At 42.7% G+C, this 23445-nt stretch overlaps 2 protein-coding genes across 2 annotated transcripts in view; one reads left to right on the top strand and one right to left on the bottom strand.

Annotated features, from left to right (window-relative positions):
* RFC3 (replication factor C subunit 3) overlaps positions 1-23445 on the top strand; it is an 85536-nt gene that overhangs the window by 11149 nt on the left and 50942 nt on the right. The window lies entirely within an intron of this gene.
* Positions 1-23445, bottom strand: part of STARD13 (StAR related lipid transfer domain containing 13) — a 303961-nt gene that overhangs the window by 279591 nt on the left and 925 nt on the right. The gene's annotated exons all lie outside the window — the stretch shown is intronic.

Below are 23445 nucleotides of genomic sequence, written 5' to 3'. Positions count from 1 at the left end.
CCTTTCTTCTATCTTTTATTCTCCTTCTTTCTGTGGGTTTTTTTTTTTTTATTTTGTCTCCTTCCTTCATATTATAGGTGGGATGAAGAAATACAGTGTAAGTCAATACCTGTAGAGAATTTCCTTCCAGAACCCACACTGAAATGCTGTTCATTTACCTGTGGTCTCTTATACTTGGCAACCAGCTAACGACATGATTTTTAAAATGTTAAGGGAAAAATTGTTCAGGTACTGAAACAAAGTCCAATTAGTGGGACTAATGCTGGTTGGACTCGATGATCTTAGAGGTCTTTTCCAACCTCAATGATTCTATGATTCTATGATTCTATAATGTCAAAGGGTTAATGTCTTTGCAAAGGATTAAAATGTGGACAATACCAGAATTGCTTTATTTACATGTTTTAGACAAACTGGGAGGGAATGGCTGAAACCTCCAGCACCAGTGGCAGCCATCTCCAGTTTTTTGTCTTACAACACAACCACAGACAACAGACTCTACAAACGTCTTGTAAGAAATGGACCTTGTCTGAAGGAGTTTGCAATTTAAACATGCAAAACAAGAGGCTGGAGGAGAAACAGGGTCACAAAACTCAAAGTCAGGCAGCAGGTAGGTGACAAAGTCAGCAACTGCAAAGATCCAGATCCTGTTCCCATTTGGTTTCATTCAAGGACTCCAAGTCTTAGGTTATTCTCACAACAGTACAAGCAGAGAAGTGGCAAATTAAGGCAGCCAAAGTAATTATCGCTATATCTAAAAGGTGCTAAAATCCAACTGAAGATTTTGTCATGATTTAAATGAGTTTTAAACAGGCCTTGAATAGGCTCTGCAAGGCTACCTAGCAAGTTGGTGGCAAAACCAGGAGTACAGTTTAGGAAGCCCAGACTCGGTTACAGCCCATGCTGCTGGTGAATCGGTCTCACTGCTACCTTCTTAACTTGGTCCTTCGCTGCCCCCTCCAACTTAAATGCAGGATTCAAAAGGAGAGCACAATGATTGCATGCTACATTGACGTAAAGCTTTCTCCTCTGATTTTCTAAAACTACATTTTCATTTTTGCTTGTTAAAAGACTTAATATTTAAATCACCTGTTTTAACAGACAAGAAAATGTGTTCTGTTAAAAGATTCCTACAGTGTATGTATGGCCTGTTTAAATAACCTTTTTCCCATCTTCTCTGTAATCAGAGGATTTGAATTCTAATGCAACACGTTCATGCTAGAACCTGATTATATCCCAGAGCTACAATTCTGAGTGGCATCAGTCCATGGTATCTGACGGTATTTGCCAAAAACATGTCAGGACTCCCCTATAGTTCAAATCACCCCATAAATTCTACACTTACACAACATCGGGGGTGACCTCATACTCAAAGCATGCCTTAATGATCAAGCAAGTGGAAACGTTCAGTAAATACATTGAATGTTTGACATTGTTATCAGTGGGTGTTCCCTGGGTCTCTTGTGAAACAATCCCAAGATTAACGCAAGGCCAAGAAGTGTCAGCCAAGTGAAACCCTTAAAAGTTACTTAAGAAATTTAAATAGACAACTATTTTTCTATGCTAAAATTCAGCAAAAAATTTCTTAAGAGAAGTACTGGCAAAACAAAAACGTATGTTTTGAACAATGAGTTATCTTCACTGCTTTGACTGATTTTCTTTTAAGTTATTTCCACTGACATTATGAAGCTGGGAGAAGTATGCCAGCCTCAAGAGGAGTTCTGAGAAATTAAAGATTTAGAAGTCTACAAAATCTTTGATAAAGTCCATTATAAAAATGATGCTCAATATAGACAACTATTTCAGCCTTTCAACCTCTCTAAATCTGGCCTTAGAAATACTCCCAATGAAAAAAAGGTTGATTCCAAAAAGCAGAGCACAGCGCCCCTTCTACAGCGCATGAAGGTCTTGGCTACTTCTGCTGATTTCCACGTCAGCAGAAGGCATTGACATGCTATAGCAACATAACAGAGGGAGAAAGGAATAGAATCAGAAAGAAAACCAGTTTTTTTTTATTCTTTCTATTTCTCTTTCCTCCCCTTTAGAAACTGCATTGACTATACATGGGTGCTTTCCCGTACTGAGCATCCTGCATTAGACCTATGGCGCAGCCTCTTAGGCCCGCACAGACAGTGGGTTCTATCCATGTGGCCTCAACGGCCTGAACAGCAGATAAAAGAAGAAACATTTAACAACTTTGTGTCACAACCATCATGCTTAGCATTGCCTTTCCTTTGTAGTCTTGTTAAGAATTAAACCCTCACCCTGTAAATATTATACACACCTGATTATGTACCTGATTAACCTTCAAGTGAATGGGACAACTCAAATGCTTTAAGTACATGTACAAAGGATATACAGGGCAAAGGCTGAGTTTGGAAACTTCATGTGAATATACATTTCGTATCAATACAGAGACATAAAAGAGACATTAAAAAAAAGTCCCATAGCTAAACCTATCAACAGCAAGAAGTGCAAAACTGATTTCCTGACCTGCTGGCTGGCACTCAGTCAAAAGCATCGCCTGGTTACCTTTGCACTGAAACCATTTCCATCAAATAATTCACATTCATAAACTAAAGAACATAAATGGAACACCACAAATGACAGATTTGCGATGGCCTGAGCTGAAAGGAACTTACTGCCTAGGATTACAGGTACCTGTATGACCCTACAAGTTGGCTATAATCCTGTTGAAGGTGGTGGTAAAAATGATGGATTACAATCACATGTACGTGCGCTACATTACTAAGTAATGAGCTGCACTGTACTACATGTTTTGCCTCCAGGAACAGCTACTTATGTCATTCTTTTTAGTCGTCTTTTTGCAGCAGAACATCATAGTTTGATAACCAACTTCTTCGGTTTCAGGGGTGTAGCATTGTGCCGAATCTTTAGTCTCAATTACTGTGCATAAAATCAAATATTTACAATAAAATAGTCCAAGGATTCTACAGACAAAAAAGAAATAAATCAGGCATGAACATTCATTAGCAGAAGTTTCCCACTTTCCCTCCTTACCTCTGAATTCAAAACCTCACGGTGTCAATAAGCACATTCACAAGTAAACACGTGTGAGAGGAAAAGCAGTGCAATACCCCTCCCAACAGCATCTGTGTTCTCAGCTCTGTCATACCTCTTGCGTGGCCTTAAACTAATCTGATGGCCTGATTTTCAGCAGTGTCTAAATGCCTAAATAAATAGAAAATCATTTAAAGGGAGGTACCAAGCACCTAAACAAATTAAAACTGTCCCATTTGCTTGTATACTTCAGGAATGAACTTGCAAACCCTGGTGGTGAGGGAAAGCTTTAAGGTCTTCCTTAGGAAAAGAGCTGAGCCTGGACCAAAAAATGAGTGGGCTGACATTTGTTCCTGCCCTGGATCCCACGGCACTGAAGAGGCATTGTGAGCATCCTGATGCAGTTCTCTGGCCTAAGGTAGTTTCTTTATTCCTCATCAAAGATAAAGGTTATTTTTGTTTCAATCACAGTTTTTTCCAACTTAGGAACTTCACATGGATAGCACCTTATTGGAATAAGTGATACCAGCCGTTTTGTGATAGATGATGGCTCAGTATTGATTTTTAATGTGGGTAAAAGGTTATATTACAATAAACAGAAAATATGTTTATCCTATTACAGCTAATGCCAAGGATAAAATCCTCTGCGACTCCTCCGCACGCACACAAACCAGACGCTGACAGGCCCAGCTGCAGGCCCCATTTTACCAGTTTATCCATTTCGTCCTCAGTGAATAATTGCAGCTTGTCTTGTTTCTAATCTAATTCCATCCATTATCCAAGATGGATAATTTCCAGGGATGCAGTACAGGGGCAGGAACGTCTGCAAAGAATAAAAACTGTGCAAATCTATTTTCTGATATATGCAGCCCACAACTCTTCTGCCTACACTTCTTCCATCTGAGTAGGTCTGCATGTGCAGAGAAGAGGAAAATGAGAGGCACAAGCCACTATCTGAATATCCAATGTTTATGCATCCCACGTGGCAAAAGTGAGTGTATAGCCTGCCGCTGGTGATGGCATGCTAAGACCAATAGCATGAACCTATGCATTTACTCGCACTCTTTGCCTGTCCATACCTCTGTTTCTTGCCTTGTGTTAGATGGGAAGCTTATTCAGGCAGCCGTCACCTTTTTGTTGTGTGCCTGTATGGCAGCCAAAACAGGGGAGTCCTGGTTCAGAAAGGGCATCCTATGCCAAAAGGTAGCACAAAATGAAAACCCTCTGTGTAAAAAGGACATGTATTAGGTCATTGTCTACATGAGGTAAAGCAGACTAGCAGGATCACACAGCCCACTTCTGGAGGGGCAGAGGTCTCCTCTCTTCAGCACTCTTCTCTCCCCATTTTTGTCCCTACAAAGCCATCTGGGGACAGAAGGATGTCTTAGCGGCTTCTCAGTAAATGCCCTCCATCACAGCGTCTCAAAATTCAACCCAGTGTTTTAACTGGGTAGTGACTTCATTTGGAAGTGAACCTGAAGAAGCAAAAGGTAAGATAACTCCTTGTCTCCAGAAAAAGAAGAGCAAAATGAAAAAGCAGGGAGTCCTCTTTTCCAAAGGCATAAATCAGCCTTTTAAACTCACAGCCCCAAGGGAACTGCATATGCCATCCATAAAATCAGACTGTTTATGAAATTGGATGTTTGTTTAATTCATCGGTGTTCATGTGCCTGGCTCATCATAAATCTTAATATGTAAATCACCCAACTGCATAGATTTCGGCACATTCAGAGTTGAACTGATTTCCATACAGAAGATGTTAGAGAATTCCTGGTTCAGTCATTAGCACTGTTTTAAAGGGTATTTACAGAGTCATATACATGTCTCCTGCTCCCAGTCGTCCACCAGTGGCCTCAAACCTTGCAAGATGGAGGTGGGTTTCAGGCCTGTGGCTGCACTCCAGCTGCAAGCCTGGGTGCCAATATGGACCCTGCTGCCCTCTCCCCATCTCGGGGGGGACACAGAGCTCTAAACCATGCCCATGCAGTGCTTGTGCTTTAAGCCCACATTACAGTTTGGGTCCCTCAGGAGACTCATTTGGGCATTTAGGTCCCTGCATGCTGATTTCTGACTCACAGAGGGGCTCTGGTGGCCAGTGGCACCGAGGGCATTGAGCAGATACACATCTCCGTGCTGCAAGGAGGATCACATGGACACGGGAAAATCTAAGATATCAACGCCTCAGCTAATAGATGGTCTGAACTGGTCTCTGTAAGTTTGCAGCTCAAGTCCAACCCCCAAGCCCATGTCAGGTACCAAAGCAGACAGCAGAGTGCATTTTTAACACAGAGTTTATCATGCCAGTTTATGTGTTTTAAGGCTGTCAGAACCAGGATGCATTTGAGATCATTTATCTCACAGAAGGCAGCAGCATGATGGAGCATAAAAACACACCACTGACACAAAAGCAGACTGAAGTTAATTTAAAAACAAAGCTAAACATCTGCTCCAGGAACCAGCTCTCTAATGCATAGATGGGAGCACTAAAGTTTAAAACATTACGGAGTGTTTAACCAGTACCACACCAGCTGTTAGACATTTTTGGCAATGGTGCAGACATTATCTGGCAAGTTCTCTTGAGCAGCTGACAAGAATGAAGAGTGACAGATATAAAAAACAGAAAATGCCAACCATATGGCATGACTATTATGCTAATGTTTCAGGTGTCAAGCAGTAATCGCTTGTGTTTAATTTGAGTGCGCAAAATTTATATGGATTTTAATGATTACACAATGTTATACACAATTACATTTATATCTCCATATTGTTACAACTGTAATTTTGCCATTTAACAGTAACAGACACTGCAATAAATTTGTCCACTTAGGAGCAATGGTGTTATCTTTATGGCTTTAATAACACATTTCCACCTCACAGGTGTAATATTTATTCCTACAAACAGTGCCACTGCAGTCAATGAGTACGCTTGTGATCCAGTCTGCAAGACATCGCTGGCTGACGCTGTAGCGTTAGGTTGTTTGGTAAATGCTAACGGCCCACGAGAAGTGCAGCAGCCAAGCTGTTTATGGGTATGTCTCCACAACAGTCAACGATGCTGATTTGATCCCCAAACCTCTTCATGCTGCTGCTGGTGTTGCATTGACGGTTGGACTCGATGTCTTAGAGGTCTCACAGGTGTAATATTTATTCCTACAAACAGTGCCACTGCAGTCAATGAGTACGCTTGTGATCCAGTCTGCAAGACATCGCTGGCTGACGCTGTAGCGTTAGGTTGTTTGGTAAATGCTAACGGCCCACGAGAAGTGCAGCAGCCAAGCTGTTTATGGGTATGTCTCCACAACAGTCAACGATGCTGATTTGATCCCCAAACCTCTTCATGCTGCTGCTGGTGTTGCATTGACGGTTGGACTCGATGATCTTAGAGGTCTTTTCCAACCTTAATGATTCTATGATTCTATGACTGTGCATTGTCAAAGAAGGGGTCAACCCCTGCCCTGACCAGGAGGGAGGCCTCATGGCAGACTGGGCGTCTGAGCTTCAGGCAGTGAAGAGCAGCCCCACAGGCAGCTCAGCTCTGCCAGGTTTCCCCAAGGGACCTGCTGCTAAGCTGTTTTACAGACCACGTGCCATGTCAGAAATGGATTTTCGCCCTAAGAAGTGGAAGTAGCAAAGCCTGGTACCATAAAATTCTGTGTACTACTTGCTCTGTCTCGCACTTGAAGAAGCTTAGATCACCCTCACATCTCTGACGACAAAGGGAAAGGAAAACCAGCCCAAAGTGCTGGGATTGTCAATAGCTGGCTCACATAGACAAGGCATAAAAATGTCTGTTTGGTGAGAGCAGACTCGTTTGACGGTTCATTTTGGGTTGAGGCTGTTTCTCCATCAGTGCATAATGTAGTACGTAGCATGTGTGACATCTGCACTGAGGCATGGGGCAGTGGTTTGACTGACTGCAGAGAAGGCAGTACCACCCCTTGCGTCCATTTTACAGAAGGAATTAAAAAAAGAAAAAAAAAAAGAAGGATGAGGATATTAAGTAGACAACACAACATGGAAAACACTCAGTGACTGGTTTTTCATTGCCAAAAAAAGGCTTGTGCTGGTAATAAATGCCGGTTCAGGAACCAGCCCTCTTTCAAGGAGCTGGAGAAAACAACCACTACTTTACTCAGGCAATGGCAGAAAATGTCAAACTCATGAGCTGATGGATGGCAACAGGGAATTCATGGAAAATTCTGAATCAAATAGCAGCAACGCTTCTACTGGGGATGAGGAATCAGGCACTGGTGGACCGCTTTGCCGGGAGAATGGACTTGATGCTGATTGCTTACTATGACTTTATGTACAACCATGTAAAAGAATGAAGTGGTATAAAATCTTTTAAACACATTTGTGGGGAGAGTCTTCACTCCTCGTGGCATTATATGGTGACAGTATCATGCAGATATAATAAGCATCGGCTGAACTGTGTTATGAAGAGAGAAGAGTCAGACGAACACACACAGCAGCTGGTGGAGCATGCCTGGGAAAGGTGCAGGTGGGGCTGGGAAGTCTGGACGCTCCCTGGCTCCGAGTGGAAAAGAGGAATTCCTATGTTTTGCAAACACTCCTGGATGTATTTGTGATTCCGCTCTTTGCTGTGCTCTTGAACTACACTGAAGATTGAGTAGATAGATGGAAAATGTCTGCCTGGCCTCACCTGCCACAGATGCAGTGTTAATATTAAGCTAATGGAGGATATATTTGTTTTAGCTGGAGTTTGCACTTTCTGTCATAAAAGTACCAAAAGACAGTTCAGATGTTGCAAGATGAAGCCTGAATATTTGCTTGGAGATAAAAGTCGTGCCATTCTCTGGCAAGTTCCTCATTACAGAAGGTCGCGGAAGGGCAGGCTGCCCCCCTGTGTGGCTCTGACAGTGGTCTTGCTGGCCTGCCAATGTTTCCGTTGCCCTTAGATGCAGCTCACGCTTTCCAGGTTCTTTGGGAGCAGCATCTTTTGATTCTTCTAGCAGGCTTTGGAGTCTAGCCAGCATTGGAGAGTCTCCTGTAAGCCCTCACAGCCCACTAGGGCCCCACAATTTACTACCTACCTGTCACCCTAATATCATCTCAGCATGTCTGCCTACTCTTGACTGCTGTACTGCTACTCCTATCATCAGCAGTAAGAGGCAGAACAGCTCTCTCAGTATTATTATTTCCCTGTTTTTCTAAAGAGCATAACCAAGTATTTTCATAAGTGCAGTCTGGCTTTTTCCTCTTTGAAAATCTTCAGGCCAAGTCTGCATCTCATTTTCCTTTCCTATATAGAGTTTCGCATTTCAGGAGAGTTAGCTCACAATGTTTTCAAAGCAATATTCAATGTATAATTCATATTAACACAGGACTGATGCTAGTCGACACAGCCAGCTTTCAGGTTAAGCTCTGGAAACTGCATTTTTATATGTAGAGAACAGCTCTGGTCATAATGCCAAGCGCAATAACAATTACAAAAGGAGGAAAAACATTGCACTCCAATTATCCCCTAGCTGCTGCAAAGGCAAAGCAAGAGTAGCATTTAGGCATAGCCAGAAGTGGCCAAGCCCCGTAAGTGGAGGTAGGATGCAGCTGTCCCATAGTACGTCTCTGTGCTTTCAGTTTAGTACATTGTCAGTCTTGCTGTTGCACCAAAGATATCTTGCATCTATATCTCACATAGCAATTGTTTTAAGTTACCAGTTTTATTTTGTTCTGAAAAGGCATGAAGCCATCCGATCTCAGTTTGGAGGTAATAACCAACAACTCAGCTGGTAGCAATGACTGTCAGGTCAATGGTGAAAAAACAATGAAAAGAAATAATTTCGGAAGCACAGCAGAAGCAGTGATCTGCGTGGGAACCAGTGCACCTGCAGCACCCGTGCGGAGGAGGCAGAGGTGTGCCTCCTGGCACGCTGTGCCTGATTTCAGGCCATGGGCAGAGGCATGACGAAGCAGGCACATGCCATCCCCTGCACAGCTCCTGGCAAGGAGGATGTGGAGGAGCAGCAGACGGCGGAGCCCCACGTGGACACGGGCAGGCAGGAGCCAAGGGACGCGAGCGTGGCTGCTCCCTGCCCTGGTACTTATCCTTGGGTTGCCTTGGGGAATGCATTTCACATCTCTGCGTTTCTTTTCCTCCTCCCACCTTTTGTTTGTGATCTTTTCGGAGCAGGACTGTCTCCTAATACATGTTTATACAGTGACTAGCACGATGAGGCCCTGATCTTGCTTGAGGCCTCTAGGCATGACTGTAATACAAACGATAAATCATCATCATAAAACAGGACTGCACAGATCCATAATTTCTGTCATAACTCATGGCTGAAGTGTCAGCAGCTCACAGACACATGGCAAGGTCAGGGAGACCATGAAGGGTCAGAAGAAGTGAATCCACACAGAAAAGAGAAGATGCTGAATGGCTTTGAAATATTTTTAGTATCTGTCAGTGTTATACCCATGTCAGTTCACAGCTGATTTCCTTTATTGATGCCATCTCCTGACAGCAGCAATGTGGCCGGGAAAAGGATTGAGCCGCATATCACAGCAGAAGACAATGGCGGTCACCAGGGTGCAGCCTGCAAGAAAACATGCACGTACGGTCGGCAGGTGCTTCCCATCCACGGCTTTTGTGCTGCACTGTCCCCCAAGCTGCACTGAGTGTGCCAAGCAGGCAACCAAGCTTCAGCAAAAGCGTTTCTTTGTCCTTTTATTACTTATGGAGGTCTACAGACCCTTATTTGTATCTCTTCTCTTTTTCCCTGCTGTTCCATGGAAGAAAGCTGTGTGATATCTTGTGCAGAGGATTTCAGCAGCTCTGGAGACTCTCCCTCCCACCTGTGAGTCAGCTCAGATGTACACAAGGCATCGCTGGCTAGGGAACCGCTTCCCCAGCAGGTGTTCCCGGGCAGCCTCTGGGCACATGGCTACATTATCTGACGGACCCACTGATGCTCAAATCAGCACCAGTCAACAACATGCTTTGCAGAAGCTGTCATCACACTCTAGGGTTGCACATTTTTTCAGTGTCCCCTAACCTGTAGAGGCAAGGAGCTTGGGAGACCCGGAGCGTAACAGGAAAGAGTTTGCTGCAGGAATGTAAGGAGCTGACGGTACAAAACCCAGCAGTTATGTCCATTCAAAGCAAGGCAAGTAAGCATACAAATACCTTTAAATCATTATATCTGGCAAGAAGCCATGCTGTGTCTTCAGCCAAAGTGTGATGCTTTGAGAAAATGTAGGTTCGGTGAGCTGAACATCAGATGAAAAAGAAGCACTAGGGAAAGTTCAAGCTGTATTTAATGGAAGAATATTTTGTTCTTGATGAACTGAAGGATTTACACTATTCCTCTCTGTAGCTTCGCATCTTCCAGATAGCAATGACCAGTCTCCTCCTTATTCCTGACATTTGAAGTTTCAAAATATTTTTAAATGTTTCAAAAGAAATTTAGAAATTTAGAAATTCAAAAGAAGACTTTAAAGTCTTCCCTGCTGTAGGCCGTTGAAGGCTAGCCTGTCTGTCATGTTGGTTTGGAGGCTTACACAACAGGGAATACCATGTTATTCCCAGTTATGACTGGAAGCTTCTTTTGTGACTCCTGTTTGCCAGATGACATCATTTGTTACACAGACAATTACAATAAGAAGGGTTTTTTTCAGAATTCATCTCAAATTTGGTATTGAGTACTCTAAAGGAAAGCAGGTTATTGTCCAATTATATTGCCAAAATGATGCATGCTATTGAAAGAAAGAAATCAGTCCAAGATTCAGATCCTGATGTATCAGCAATACCATAATAACTCCTCTTATTCCATCTTTGTGGAGTAAATCTCCATAATTAGGATGAGAATTGGGCCAAATAGCTTTGGCAGAGCTGACAGCGTAAATCAGATGAACACAGAGAATTAAAACAATGGTGCAGGAAGGAGAAAAGTGGGAAGGACTGAGAAGTGACATCAAATAAAGGAGCTGTGAAACAGATATGGTTGAACCTGGGCGAGGATGTGCTCTGGGACAAAAGAAACAGACAACAGCACAAGAGGCAGTTTTCCCCGGAGAGCTACCTGGTAGTAAAGTGCTTTAAAGAAGAGTTAATTCAGAGAATATGCCACAGTCGATATGACAACGCATTCATCAGGCACCAAGAGAGAAAAGCCAGCATAGAAAAAGATCCAGAGGAAGAGAAGGACAAAAAATGTTCAAGCAACTGGAAGGCCGGACAGAAAGCAGAAGTTTTGAGAATGTGCAGGAACCAGACTTGGGAAGGCTGGACACTACCTGAAGGCAAAAGGCACCTCAACCTTCCTAAAGAAAGTAATTAAAACAATTTGGACTGCCCTGCAGTATGATGTAAGTGGGCTACTGACACACTTAATGTTAGATGCAATGCCACTAAAAAGTTGCTTGGACATTCTTGTCCTTCATTTTACTGCTGCCGTGGCAATGCAACAGCCCACAAAGCATCACCAAAAGGGTCCTCCCTCCACAAGGCATCACCAAAAGGGTCCTCTCTCTAGGCTGCCTATGCTTGTATCTTGCTCTGTAAAGGCCAGATCCTGGTAATGTTAGGCCAGCATCCCATCCTCATTGCAATATTCAGACACCCTCTGAACTACTGGAACAGGTTGCCCAGTGTTGTGGCTTAACCTCAGTCGGCAACTAAGCACCACACAGCCACTCGCTCACTCCCCCCACCCCTGGTGGCATGGGGGGGAGAATCGGAAGAGTGAAAGTGAGAAAACTTGTGGGTTGAGATAAGAACAGTTTAATAATTAAAAAAAAAACAACCTACTACTAATAATAATTGTAATAATAATAATAAGAATATACAAAGCGGCCAGCTTTCCCCAGTTTATGTACTGAGCATGACGTCACATGGTATGGAATGTCCCTTTGGCCAGTTTGGGTCAGCTGTCCTGGCTGTGCCCCCTCCCAGCTTCTTGTGCACCTCCAGCCTTCTCAGTCGGTAGAGCATGGGAAGCTGAAAAGTCCTTGGCTAGTGTAAGCACTGCTTAGCAACAACTAAAACATCGGTGTGTTATCAACATTGTTCTCATCCTACATCCAAAACACAGCACTGTACCAGCTACTAGGAAGGAAATTAACTCTATCCCAGCCGAAACCAGGACACCCAGAGAGGTGGTGGATGCCCCATCTCTGGAAACATTCAAGGTCAGGTTGGACGGGGATCTGAGCAACCTGATCTAGTTGAAGATGTCCCTGCCCACGGCAGGGGCATTGGACTAGCTAACCTTTAAAGTTCCCTTCCAACCCAAACTATTCTATGATTCTATGATTTAAACCCATACAAAAAAAAAGCTCTTTGCATCCTGGTTTCAGAAGATCAACTTGTTATCCTCTCTCATCCTCCCCACAGACACGGATTTGTGGTCCTCCCTGTAAGGTCCTTCCCTTTGAGCTCACCTTTTCTATCAAATGTTACAGCTTACATGACTGACTTTTCCTCACTTTGCCCAGCTAACAGCAGCAGATTCAACTTCCAGTCTGTCATCTGCCTCTCTTGCTTTCCTTCCACTCACATGCAAAGTTAACCTAGTAAACATTAAACATAGTTTTTAATATAGTTAAAAACTTTAAATATAGTTAACTTTTAATTTTTAATATAGCTAACTTAGTAAACTCATCTTCAAAATCTCTCCTTGAAACCTACTTCTGTTGTGGTGCCTTGCAGCTCATGATCATCTGACAGTGGTTAGGTGAATGTGGACTTTTATTTCTACTTCTGCTTTCTACTTTCTAGTTATTCTACTTCGACCTGTTGGTTTTTGTTGCCATCTCATCTCCCCAACCCTCAGTGCAGGTAAGTAAGTGTGGATCAAGGTGGGGCTGTGAAGCCATCTGAGTGTCAGTGTGACCACTGTACCATGAAGAAAAGTCCTCCTAACATAGAAAGTCTTCACTACGGGCAGGGCTAGGGACTATTTGCTCTCATTACCATCATCTCCAGGAAGGCTAGGAGACATCTGTTGAATCAATGTAATAGCCCTGACCGCCATTTGCCCTTTGTCTTTCCAGCTGTAGAGACCCACCCTGATGTCTCATTAACAATGTAAAAATAAAAACACCGTTTTGTTTTCCCACCTCCAGGCAGCTGCAGAACCTTCCCTGACCAGCCATAAGCCCTGGAGTCCCTGGAGTCCTAACGCTTGGGAAACCCACTAAGCGGTCTTGGCTTGCAGTCTGTGAAAAGCAGCACTTTGCCTCATACTCGGCGCCTTTCAGCTAGCTTAATCTGCGATCAGCAACAGGGGGGAGATGATATGGGCTGAACTCATGGCAAAGGAATGCAACGGGGAGAATGGCAGTGGCAGAGGAACAAACTGGATACTAGGTTATTTCATTCCTCAGCTGTATAATTCGCTATTTTAGATGAAGACTAGCATTAGTTACCCTCCCTGTTCTGAATCCCAGTGTTTCTGTTTCCTTACTGTGCTGGCCTACAAGGCTTGGGCTCCTCAGAAGGCTTTTCTTAGCTGTCTTGGCTCTACAAGCTGTTGACGCTGACTCAGTCCTATTGCTGTTAGCCAAATAATATAGGTAGCAAAGGCTGGCCTCCTTGACTAACTTGGCCAAAGACACCTCGCGTGCAGAAAAGATGTGGGATTTACTTATGGGTGCAGCTCTATCAGGAGAATCAGGCACATGGTCTCTAACATTTTTGCATACTTTCTAAGCCCTGCCAAACTTCTGCAGACTTTCCCGTTGCAGTTCTGTCCCCTTAGTGTCTCCTGGAGGAAAGACATGGAGCTGGCCAGAGCATGGAGAATAATATTCCCCCAGCTCATAGTCATGTTGCCTGAGGTTGACTCCAGCAGGCAACCTCATGGAGAAAGGAGGAAAGGGACTGGGAGTCAGTCACTCCCATTTACATCAAAGCTACATCCCCACTGACAAGTGTGGCCTTATTTCCATCATTTTCTTGGCAGTTTGGAGGTTCATCATCAGATAGGATTGCTGGCCAGATCACGCCCGGGTGCCGCAGCTCCGCAGCGCACTCGGAGGCACAGCTCCAGGAGTTCCCCATCCCTGCTCCCACTGAGGTCAGGGCAGAGTCCCCATCAGCTGCCACAGACACAAGGACATGACCCTAAAAGCACAAATTTTAAACCATTTTGGAGGAACACAGATTGCTGACAGAGACTTTGAGGTAATCTAAATCTTAGGTGAGGATGAAAACTCTGTGAAGCTAGCTTCAAAGAAAGATTTAGTTTGGCTATATCTTTAATCTGGGGATTGATTAAAAGAAGAACAGTTTCAGTGACTAATTTCTACAGGGTCTGAAATATAACAGGTTATTAAACACACAACCCAACAGCTGCAGAATCTGACAGAGACATTGTTCTCCCTAAGCATTTGGTAAGAGAGTATTTCACATGATTAAATAGCTAATAAAGTCAGAGACTTTGCTAAGTAGATGGATACCAGCAATATCGCAAAGGTAATTATAGATTTCTATCAAAAAATTCTTAACTCAAAATATTTATTCTCAGACTGAAGCTAATATGCAGGTCTCAGTTAAAGAGAAAATATTTTAGCCACTATTAAAAGGTTTCCAATTTGCTCTACTGTAGTGGCTTTCAATTACAACCAGTTTCAAGGTGTATGTTTTCAGATTGAATATTTCTTTTTTCAAGGTGAATTCTCACCAGCTGTCACATGAAACTATTTCTTCCATTAATCATGATCTTACGCTTTTTTGGCAGCATAGGGATCTGCATCTTTAGGTTGTTTATTTCTTTTGCTCCTTCACAGGCATTAGAGAGTTGTGATATCTGTACCTCTCTAAAGTTGCAGAGTGGTAAGAAAGGGTCAGAGGAACAGAAAACAGTGTTGGGGACGCTTGCAAAAAAACCTACAGAATGCTGCATGCATGAAATTATTCATTTGCCTCTTTGTTGCTATTTCAGCCTGTCTTTTTTTCCACTGATCTTTTAGTTCCTTTACTCCTTCCCTGTGAGGGCCATTAGAAAACCAGGGTAATTTTTTATATCTTGCAAACACAGCTATGTTAGCTAATTCACAGACTGCCGAAGAAAAGTTCTTTACATCAGTAAATTATCCCATTATCACAGAGCAGCATGCAGCAGAGCTTGTATTTACACTGAAGCTAGTTTATCTCTACCTATGATTATTTTTGCCTGGTTTATAAAAATGTAATAGACGCTTATTTCCATTTAGTGCAGCCAACACACATCATACAGCAATGCCCATGTCTGCTTTACTTTGCATTTCTTGATGTCATCTCCTATGGCTGCTTTACCAACCCCACCCCCTGCTTCAACACACTCTTTTTCCTTTCTTGAAGACTCATTCCTATTGTAAAAACAGTGAGAAATTAGAGGGCAATGGCTCAACTGTAGAGCAATAAAAGATATTTTAAATATATATAAAGAAAACAGGTTATTGCATTCCTCTCCTACCATTTGGGCAGCCCTGCATTTCTCAGACAAAGCATTTCCAAGAAGCTGGGAGCTGCTGGGTATATGCGTACGGCACCCAGGCTGAAGGAAGAACGCTGAAGACCAGCACGCTCCCGCTGCAGATGTGGCTGCCTCTACCACCTGCGGCTCCAGCATCACTGTCCATGGGGTAAAGGACAGCCCATGCTCACCCCACCTATAAAACGCAGCATGGAGATGGCTGTGACTACAGCTGCGTGGGCAGCTTAACCTGTTCTGACGTTGTTAAGAAATGCCCTCATGGATTGCATGTCCACACATAGTAAAACACACGTAAAGAACGGGTGCCAGACCCTGAGCGCCAACCATCCAGGAAGATCTGCCACAGGCAAGAGAGGATTGCCAGTGTACTCTATCACGCTGATGAGTTGTAAAAGTAGCCATATCAAAACCACGAGCAGGACTGTCCCTTCGTTATCGCTTCTTCACAGGAAGATCAGTCTAACAAGCTAACTGGAAATAAAGGATTTCAGCAGCATGCACGTGGGATGCCTGCACTGTCAAAGCAGGTTGTTGCACCATGGATGCAAGCATGGAGTGCATTACAAATGACTGAAAGCTGTAGAGCTTACAGCACACCTGTGCAAGTCCTTGAGTGTGCAGGATCCAGCAGGTTTTGGAGGCTACTACAATACATATTAAACCACTTATTCTTCTGCATCTAAGTACAGTTGCCAGGCAGGTTGAGAGTTAGGTCCAAGCCAGAAATTTGTATCAAGATCTCAATTTATATGACAGAGTTCAAGGAGCCTTGTATCCTTTTTTTTTTTTTTTTTTTGTATTACTAGCCATTGAAAGAGATCCTAGCTGCTAAATGTTTGCTTAGGTTTTCAAGGCACTTACACTTCATGCTGTGGTTGGATCTAGGGTTTCAGTTTGTTCCCATTTCTAGTGAAGTTTGAGTGTAATAAAGAGTATTTTAACCTCTATTTACTGCACTGACCATCAGCTAGCTAGATCTTTTATTTCTACTGTCAGTGACAATAAGAAATTGGTGACAAAAACGACTATTGTGGTTGTAACAGCAGTGTTATTTATAAACAGCTAGATGCAGAAAAAATGCAATTTAAATTTCATTGTGAGCAATATTCAGGCCTAGAGCTCCCTAATGCACAATTCATAGCTGCTTAAATTGTAGTCATTACTCTCATACTGCAATACTGTTTGTCATGATAAAGGGAAATTACTTTTCTGTAAATTACTCCTGCAAGATTAGTTAATTTACATTTGCAAAGGGTATGGAGCAGCATCTCAATTCCATGGAGATGCTTCTCAGAAGCATTTGGCAATTTAAGGTTTGGGGCAAAATGTAAATGGAAGTCAACTTCAAAATGTAAGAAAGGGACAGTGCATACATCCCAAGGTCTTTGTACCCCAGTGAAGAGCAGCAATGAAGAGTAGATACATCACTTACAGACTGCCAACTTCAGTGTTACAGAGAATTGTATTGAGGACCTGGAGGAGGCATGCTCCTCTCTGCTTCAGTACTGGGCAGCCAAGCTGGCAGCATTTGAAAACACTGCTCCTGACTACACATGAGCTGTTCGTGCAAATAATCTATATAAGACATCCTACCCTTCGGCATCCCCTTCTGCTAATACCTGTATGTTTGTTTAATCCATGTTGGGATGGAGATAGCAAGAGCCGAAAACATGAGGAGGAATGTTATTTTTACTTATTTCCTTGGAAATTCTGGGTGAGTTTTAGCATGCTGGACTTGGATACCCACCTGAGGCATCACAGCTCCTGATCCTAGCAGCATAATTTAAGGTGTTGAAGTTTGGTGCCTGAGTTTGTTGGACAGGCGATGGAGTAACTGAGTGCAATGGTGCCCGAGGGACAATGCAGCGCTCTTCCACCGTGCCTGAGATGCTGCTTCAAGGAGTGCCGGAGCATCCCCTGGGATCCCTCTCGCTAAAATCAGGGGTGGTGTGGGAGGGAGCAGCAGCTGTGCCTCCTGCAGCCTGTGCAATGCTCTCGGGGGTGAGGGCACTTGCTGTGGACACGGCAGGACATGGTGCCATCGCTCCCCAGCCTGCAGGGATTCACACCCACATATTCCTGACAGAGAGAGTAAAATTTTCTCTTCTCTCCGGGGAAATAGTGGAAAGGCCGTTGGAAAACGCAGCGTTCAAGCGAGGCCTCAGATTTAGCACCAAGAGTGGGCAGGGTTATAACCTACCTCTGCCCTGCAGCCAGGCAGGGTTGCTTAAACCACCTTGAAGTTGAGGTCACAGGTACTTTTTGCGAGTAGAGCAGAACCTGCGGAGTGCAGACACACCGTGTAGGTGTACTGCCACAGACCATGTGCAGCTGGCACAGTGGAGCTTAACCTCTAGGTATTACTGCAATTAAAATGATGAAATACCAACAGCGCAGGCATTCTCAACACTGACGCTTGTGTTCAGGCATGTCGGACTATGCTGATACTGATATCCCAATCCTATATTGGCATCGCAGCTCCTATGGCGTTTTGCAATGTTTTAAATTTTAACCCCCGCCAAATTCCAGCAAATATAGTCACAGTTCTCCTTCCCAATATTGCTCTCCTGATACAACAAGGGGCAGAGTATCCTTATCTTTCCTCCCCAGCCTGAGCTGTGTGCGGTTGCTGTTGCTGTGCTTCAGTGCAGAATGTTTCAAAGGCAGAAATTACAAAGGAGGGAGTTCTCTGAAGAGTTTATGAAGTTTGGAGGGCACCTTAATTACATGTTATTTCTATTCCCATTAGGTTTAGTGGATTTGCAGCACTGCTCAACCCAAAATGACTTTGCTCCAGCCACCCATTAAAAACTTCACAAAGTGCTTAAAAATCATGAATGCTTATGTTGCCTTTAATTATTTTCCATTTCAGTTGCCTGTTTTTTTTTTTTTTTTTTTTGAGATGCATTTTCTTGGTTAACATCAAGGCTAGAATCCTACCTTGCACAAAAGATAAACCCACATTTGTTTCCAAGAATTAGAATTAGGTGGGCCTAAATTCTGCTGGTTAATAAAGATAGGTATGAAGACATGAAGGTAAGTGTAAAGATATAAAGGTGTAAAGATATGTATCAAGGTATAAAGACATGGATTGGAATTTTTAAAGTTTCGGCTTGAGACGATGACAGACAATATCCAAAATTATTTTCAGACTTTTCTTTCTTTGGCTAAACTCTGAAATATTAGAATCAGTCCCACTGGTTTGCTCACAGCTTAGGTCTTTAAATGCCCCCTGTTTGAAATATACTTAATTCCTCCACTGGTGTCACCACAATAATATGCCAGGGAAATGGTTCTTAGCCCTTTATTCATAGAGGGACAGACATAACTTAAACCATACCAGTTGCTGGTTCTGTATGATACGTAAGCTGTTGAAAAAGGTAGGGTTTTTTGGTGATGGCCAGATATGCCATTCACAGTGCTGTCATTTCAGGACATAATGCAGTGGCACTGAAACAGCTGGGGTTTAAATGTTGAAAAATCCAGTTGTGGCTGTAAAGGTTTTGGGATCAGCTGCGTTTGGGATCCCTCTAATTTTTCTGGGTAGAGCCAGAGATCTCGTGGTCTGGATTGCTCAGCAGTGCACCTCCCTCCTGCCCTGCACATCCCCCTTAAAGTGTGTGAACCCAAATGATGCACCTACCTTTGACACATGGATACACCTTTTTTCTGAGAACCCACAACCAGCAATTTAAATAAGGTAATTTAATTTGTCTTCAAAACAATGTATTATGCATTAATTAAGGTAACTTAATTTGTCTTCAAAACAGAGTATTATTCATTCACCCTAAGGCACGAAACACATAGCACAAAGGGTGAAAAACAACATCAGAGGTACATGACTCTTACTCATACCCTCATCTTTCCCCTTGCCAGCTTTTATGCTTTCTCATTTTCAGCTTCAAGAAGCATTTGTGTAGTATTAGCATGAGTCTGTTTTTCCAGTGCTTTTCTTTGCCCTGTAACTCCCTTCCTTTCACACATTGCTTCTGAACAGCTTCTCTCAGGTGACTCGAAGGCCTCAATTTCACAGAGATTTTATGAGATTATAGTGTGATACTTCTCAGGCCTGAAAAAACAGTGATATTAGCAGTGTTGCAGCCAAGGTGTTATCTCTTAGGTCCACAAACCTCCTTGAATTTGTGGACGCTTTTGTATGTGCTAAGCCACTGCTTCTCTTCTGCTTGATCCCTTTCATAACCCTTATTGACTAACTGCACGACAAATATCACCATCTCACAAATTCGTATGTCGAAGCAGAATATTCATTTTTAAAATAAAAAAATCAGGCACATTTTTCTAGTTTCCTAGTGGAACTAATTATTCCAAAATAACAGCCTGTGATACTTCCTTGTCACCAGCACCAGATGCAACAGAATGCTCAATACTTACAAAAGGTAAGATTTTATAAAACTTCAAAGTTTTGATAAAATATTATAAATCTTTATAAAAGTTTTATAATTAGTCTGCATACATCGTATGAATATTTTGTGTTACAGGTAAACCTTGTGCCCATAAAGACAGAATTTAGTAAGTTATTTTGGACTAATAGAGTGCTGTTGTTGAGAACAGAACATAGCACAAAAATATCTGAGTAATGATAAAAAGTACTTCAAAAGAAACTATTTTAGCTACAGTTCAGCTGAGCCTTAGCTTCATCTAATCCCCACTTCAGTGGTAGATATGAGCACACTTCATTCTAGGAACTCGTGAAGCACAAAAGAAGAACAGGCACCCCCCTGCCTGCTGGCTTCGTTGGTGGGTTTTTCTTGGTGATGCTGAATGTTTAGAGACTTGAGTGTCCCTGGAAATCCACACAGCAGGTAGCACTTGTAATGAACTCCTTAACATCTGAACATACCGCGTTTTTGTTTCCCGTTCAGAGTAACCAGGAAACCAGCCTCACCCCGGACCCTATGCGGAGTCCTCCCCTTAAGATCCTTTTGTAGCTTTGGCATTTCCCACGAGCAGAGATGAATTGCTATTGGTAAAAATATCACAGAATTCAGTTCTTTAGCCGCAGCAAGAGAGGTATAAACCAGCCATTTCTGACCAGCAACAGCAGTATGAGCTGGCTCTCCCATCTGAAACACAGCCAGCTTATGCCTTTGGGATGAATTTCAGGAGATCGGACAGAATCTGTAGATAGCCACACAAAACCTCTCCTCTCTTTAGGGCAGTAGCTCTGGACTATCCTACCATGCAGAACAGGGAAATCAAAGCGGTCGTAAGGAAGCCCCACCTATAGTACAAAATAGTCCCATTAGTCTCCTCACAACAAAGACCTGGGAATTATTTTGCTGGGTAGGTGGCCATGGGAACAGTGTGGTTATCATCACAAAACAGAGGCGGAAACAGAACTTTCTCTAGGAATGGGGAAGCAGCTTCCGGGGAGGTCCCGGAGTATCACAGAGAGCAGCGCTTTCACAGCAGAAGCCAAGCTTCCTAAAACACCACCATCAGTAAAGAACAACATAAACCTAAAAGTTATCAAGGAAAACCTAAAATCTTTCTGAGCAGGAGGAAAGAAAATGGAGTAACACATGCACTTTATTGCTTGAGGTATATGTCAAAGGGTTAGACAAGGTATGACGGCAAGTAGTTGGATTTAGCACCTTTCTGCAAAACCATACATAGTTTGAAGAGACATAACCGAAGTTGGTGGAATAGAAGTGAGATCATGCTGTTTAATCTTTTCTTTTGCAAGAAGCTGCAGGTGAAAGCACAACTGGAAGCTGGCAGGACTGCAGCCATCCTTCCGCTAGCAACAGGCCCAACTGCAGTAGCTCTTCGTTTACCTCCTCGCCCAGCCTGGCAGGGATGCCAGCTGCACATATGGAGCCACATTCCAACTCCGGTCACGCTGGAACGAATCCAAGGTCATGTCACTGACTTCACTGAAGTTATTATTTATTCACGCTTGCCTAGCTGAGAATCTGGCCCATTCTATCTAGGTAGCAATATCTAATAGAGAAAAGACTGCCAAATTAAGGGAACAAGAAGAACCAGACTATGTCACATGAAGAGGAAACATTTTACATTATAAGGATTATAAAGGCCCTTTAGTTTAAGGACTTTATCAGCATTTAAAGGACAGGCCACTGAAAAGCATTTCTGTATGTGCCTAGATTTTTTTTTTTTTAACCCTTATTTGCTATTTTAGAAAATGGAAAGAGAATTGATTGATTTTAACATTATTGAAATAAAAATACTGCAATTTGTTCAACACAGAACACTAATTCATTATACATTTATTAGCAGTTTGGGTTAAGACGTCTTCCATTTAGGATTTCCTCCACATAAATTAAGAAGGCCTTTCTGGCTGAAATATGTTGAATTTCATTATTTTCTCTGTGGGAGCATTTTTCTGTCAATGCCAAATTCAGCTTTGGGAAAAACACTGTGTTTTGCTTTGCTGGACAAATCGGGGGTGTCCCTGCTGTACTGACCAACAAAAGATAGAGGAAAGGAATGAAGGTACGGGAAATTTATCATCACTGTATTATTTCCAATAAGTTCAGATTCACTCAGGCCATGGCTTGATGATACTGTAAATCTGACTTTAGAGATCCCAGTGCTGTAACAAAAACTCTGCAACCAATGATGTAAGAATAGCAAAATGGTATAGATTTAGTCTAGCGGTTCATTTGTTAAAGAAATATTGACATTTACTTTGTACCAGGCAATGGACTGAATTGCCTCATCACCGGTTGTACAAAGTTGGTATACATCCCATGTTATGTGCTCCGACTAATTCAGCAGAAATGCACTTGTATGGCCACACCTCATCCGGATGCTGTTTGTGTTGCTGCGTGATCTGGAGGTGCCCAGATGGAGAATGAGTGGTGGTGGATCCACCGGGGGTGGGATTTCTGCCATACCTAGCAAGCAATAACATGCCATTCGTTTTTCTTTTCCTATCACCTTTGGATTTCACCTGGGTCCACCAGAATATAAAAGTATAAACTGATGCAATGCACTTGCCAAGGCACAGAAACATGAAGTTGCTTGCTTTCTAAGGAAAATATGTATTAAATTGGGAAGGGTGTTGGATTGTTTTAGGTAGCTAGAGAGAGCTGTGGAAAAATCCAGACAGGATTTGAAACAACTTTTTTTTTAAAGCATGTGTCTCAGCTTTTACTATCTTTTAAGTGAATCAAGAAAAGTTCCAACATATAGCCCTTTTCACTCAAGACTGTGCATAAAATAACATCCTAGGATGACAGAGGTCATCGTAGACCATCCGGGACAGTTCCCGTAGGAAAGTGAAAATATCACAAGCCTGGAGTCCCAAACTGCCTGCTCAGGTTTGGACTCCTGACCTGGGTATCAGCCCCTAGAGCTCTCCCACAGAAAACCATTTCATTATTCTTATTCAAACACACGCAAGAAAGAGCAGGTTATTAATGTTTCAGCTACAAGAATGATCCTCCCGTGCACTAATAAGTGCTATGTATCTGTTAAAATTATTTCTATAAATCTGCATCATAGTGGACAATATTCCCTTAAACTAATTTCCTGCAATCATCATTAATTGGCCAGCTTGCTAACACCTGGTACCAACAGATTTTTCATCTAGTGAGCGCAGTGCCACATAATGGTAACAGCAGGTTTTAACCTAATCCGTCTCCATACACAAGCAAACATCAAATGATGCCCGTGACAAAGACACACAGACCAGCCTGACATTTGCTGATAACTCCCAGGAGATTCTCCCTCAGCACAACTAGTCCTGCTCAAACACATTTTCCAGTGGAAAAGATAATTTGAAACCATTTCCAGCTAGACTAATTGCATTCACTGAAAAGAGCATCCTCCTCCTCCTCAGTACACATTTATTAGTCCAGCTGCAAACGCATCTAACACTTTGTGAAGTTTTCCAAAGCAATAATTATTTCATCTTATGAGAATTTGCAACAGCTTTTTTGATAATGAAAAGTTATTATGCAGATATAGATACTTCATGCAAAGTTGCACACACACACACACA

This window comes from Aptenodytes forsteri, unplaced genomic scaffold (genome assembly GCF_000699145.1).
Source record: "Aptenodytes forsteri isolate BGI_AS27 unplaced genomic scaffold, ASM69914v1 Scaffold155, whole genome shotgun sequence".
In the NCBI taxonomy this organism is placed as follows: domain Eukaryota; kingdom Metazoa; phylum Chordata; class Aves; order Sphenisciformes; family Spheniscidae; genus Aptenodytes; species Aptenodytes forsteri.
Note: the sequence above shows the minus strand (reverse complement) of the source record. Positions and strands in the feature narration are given on the sequence as shown.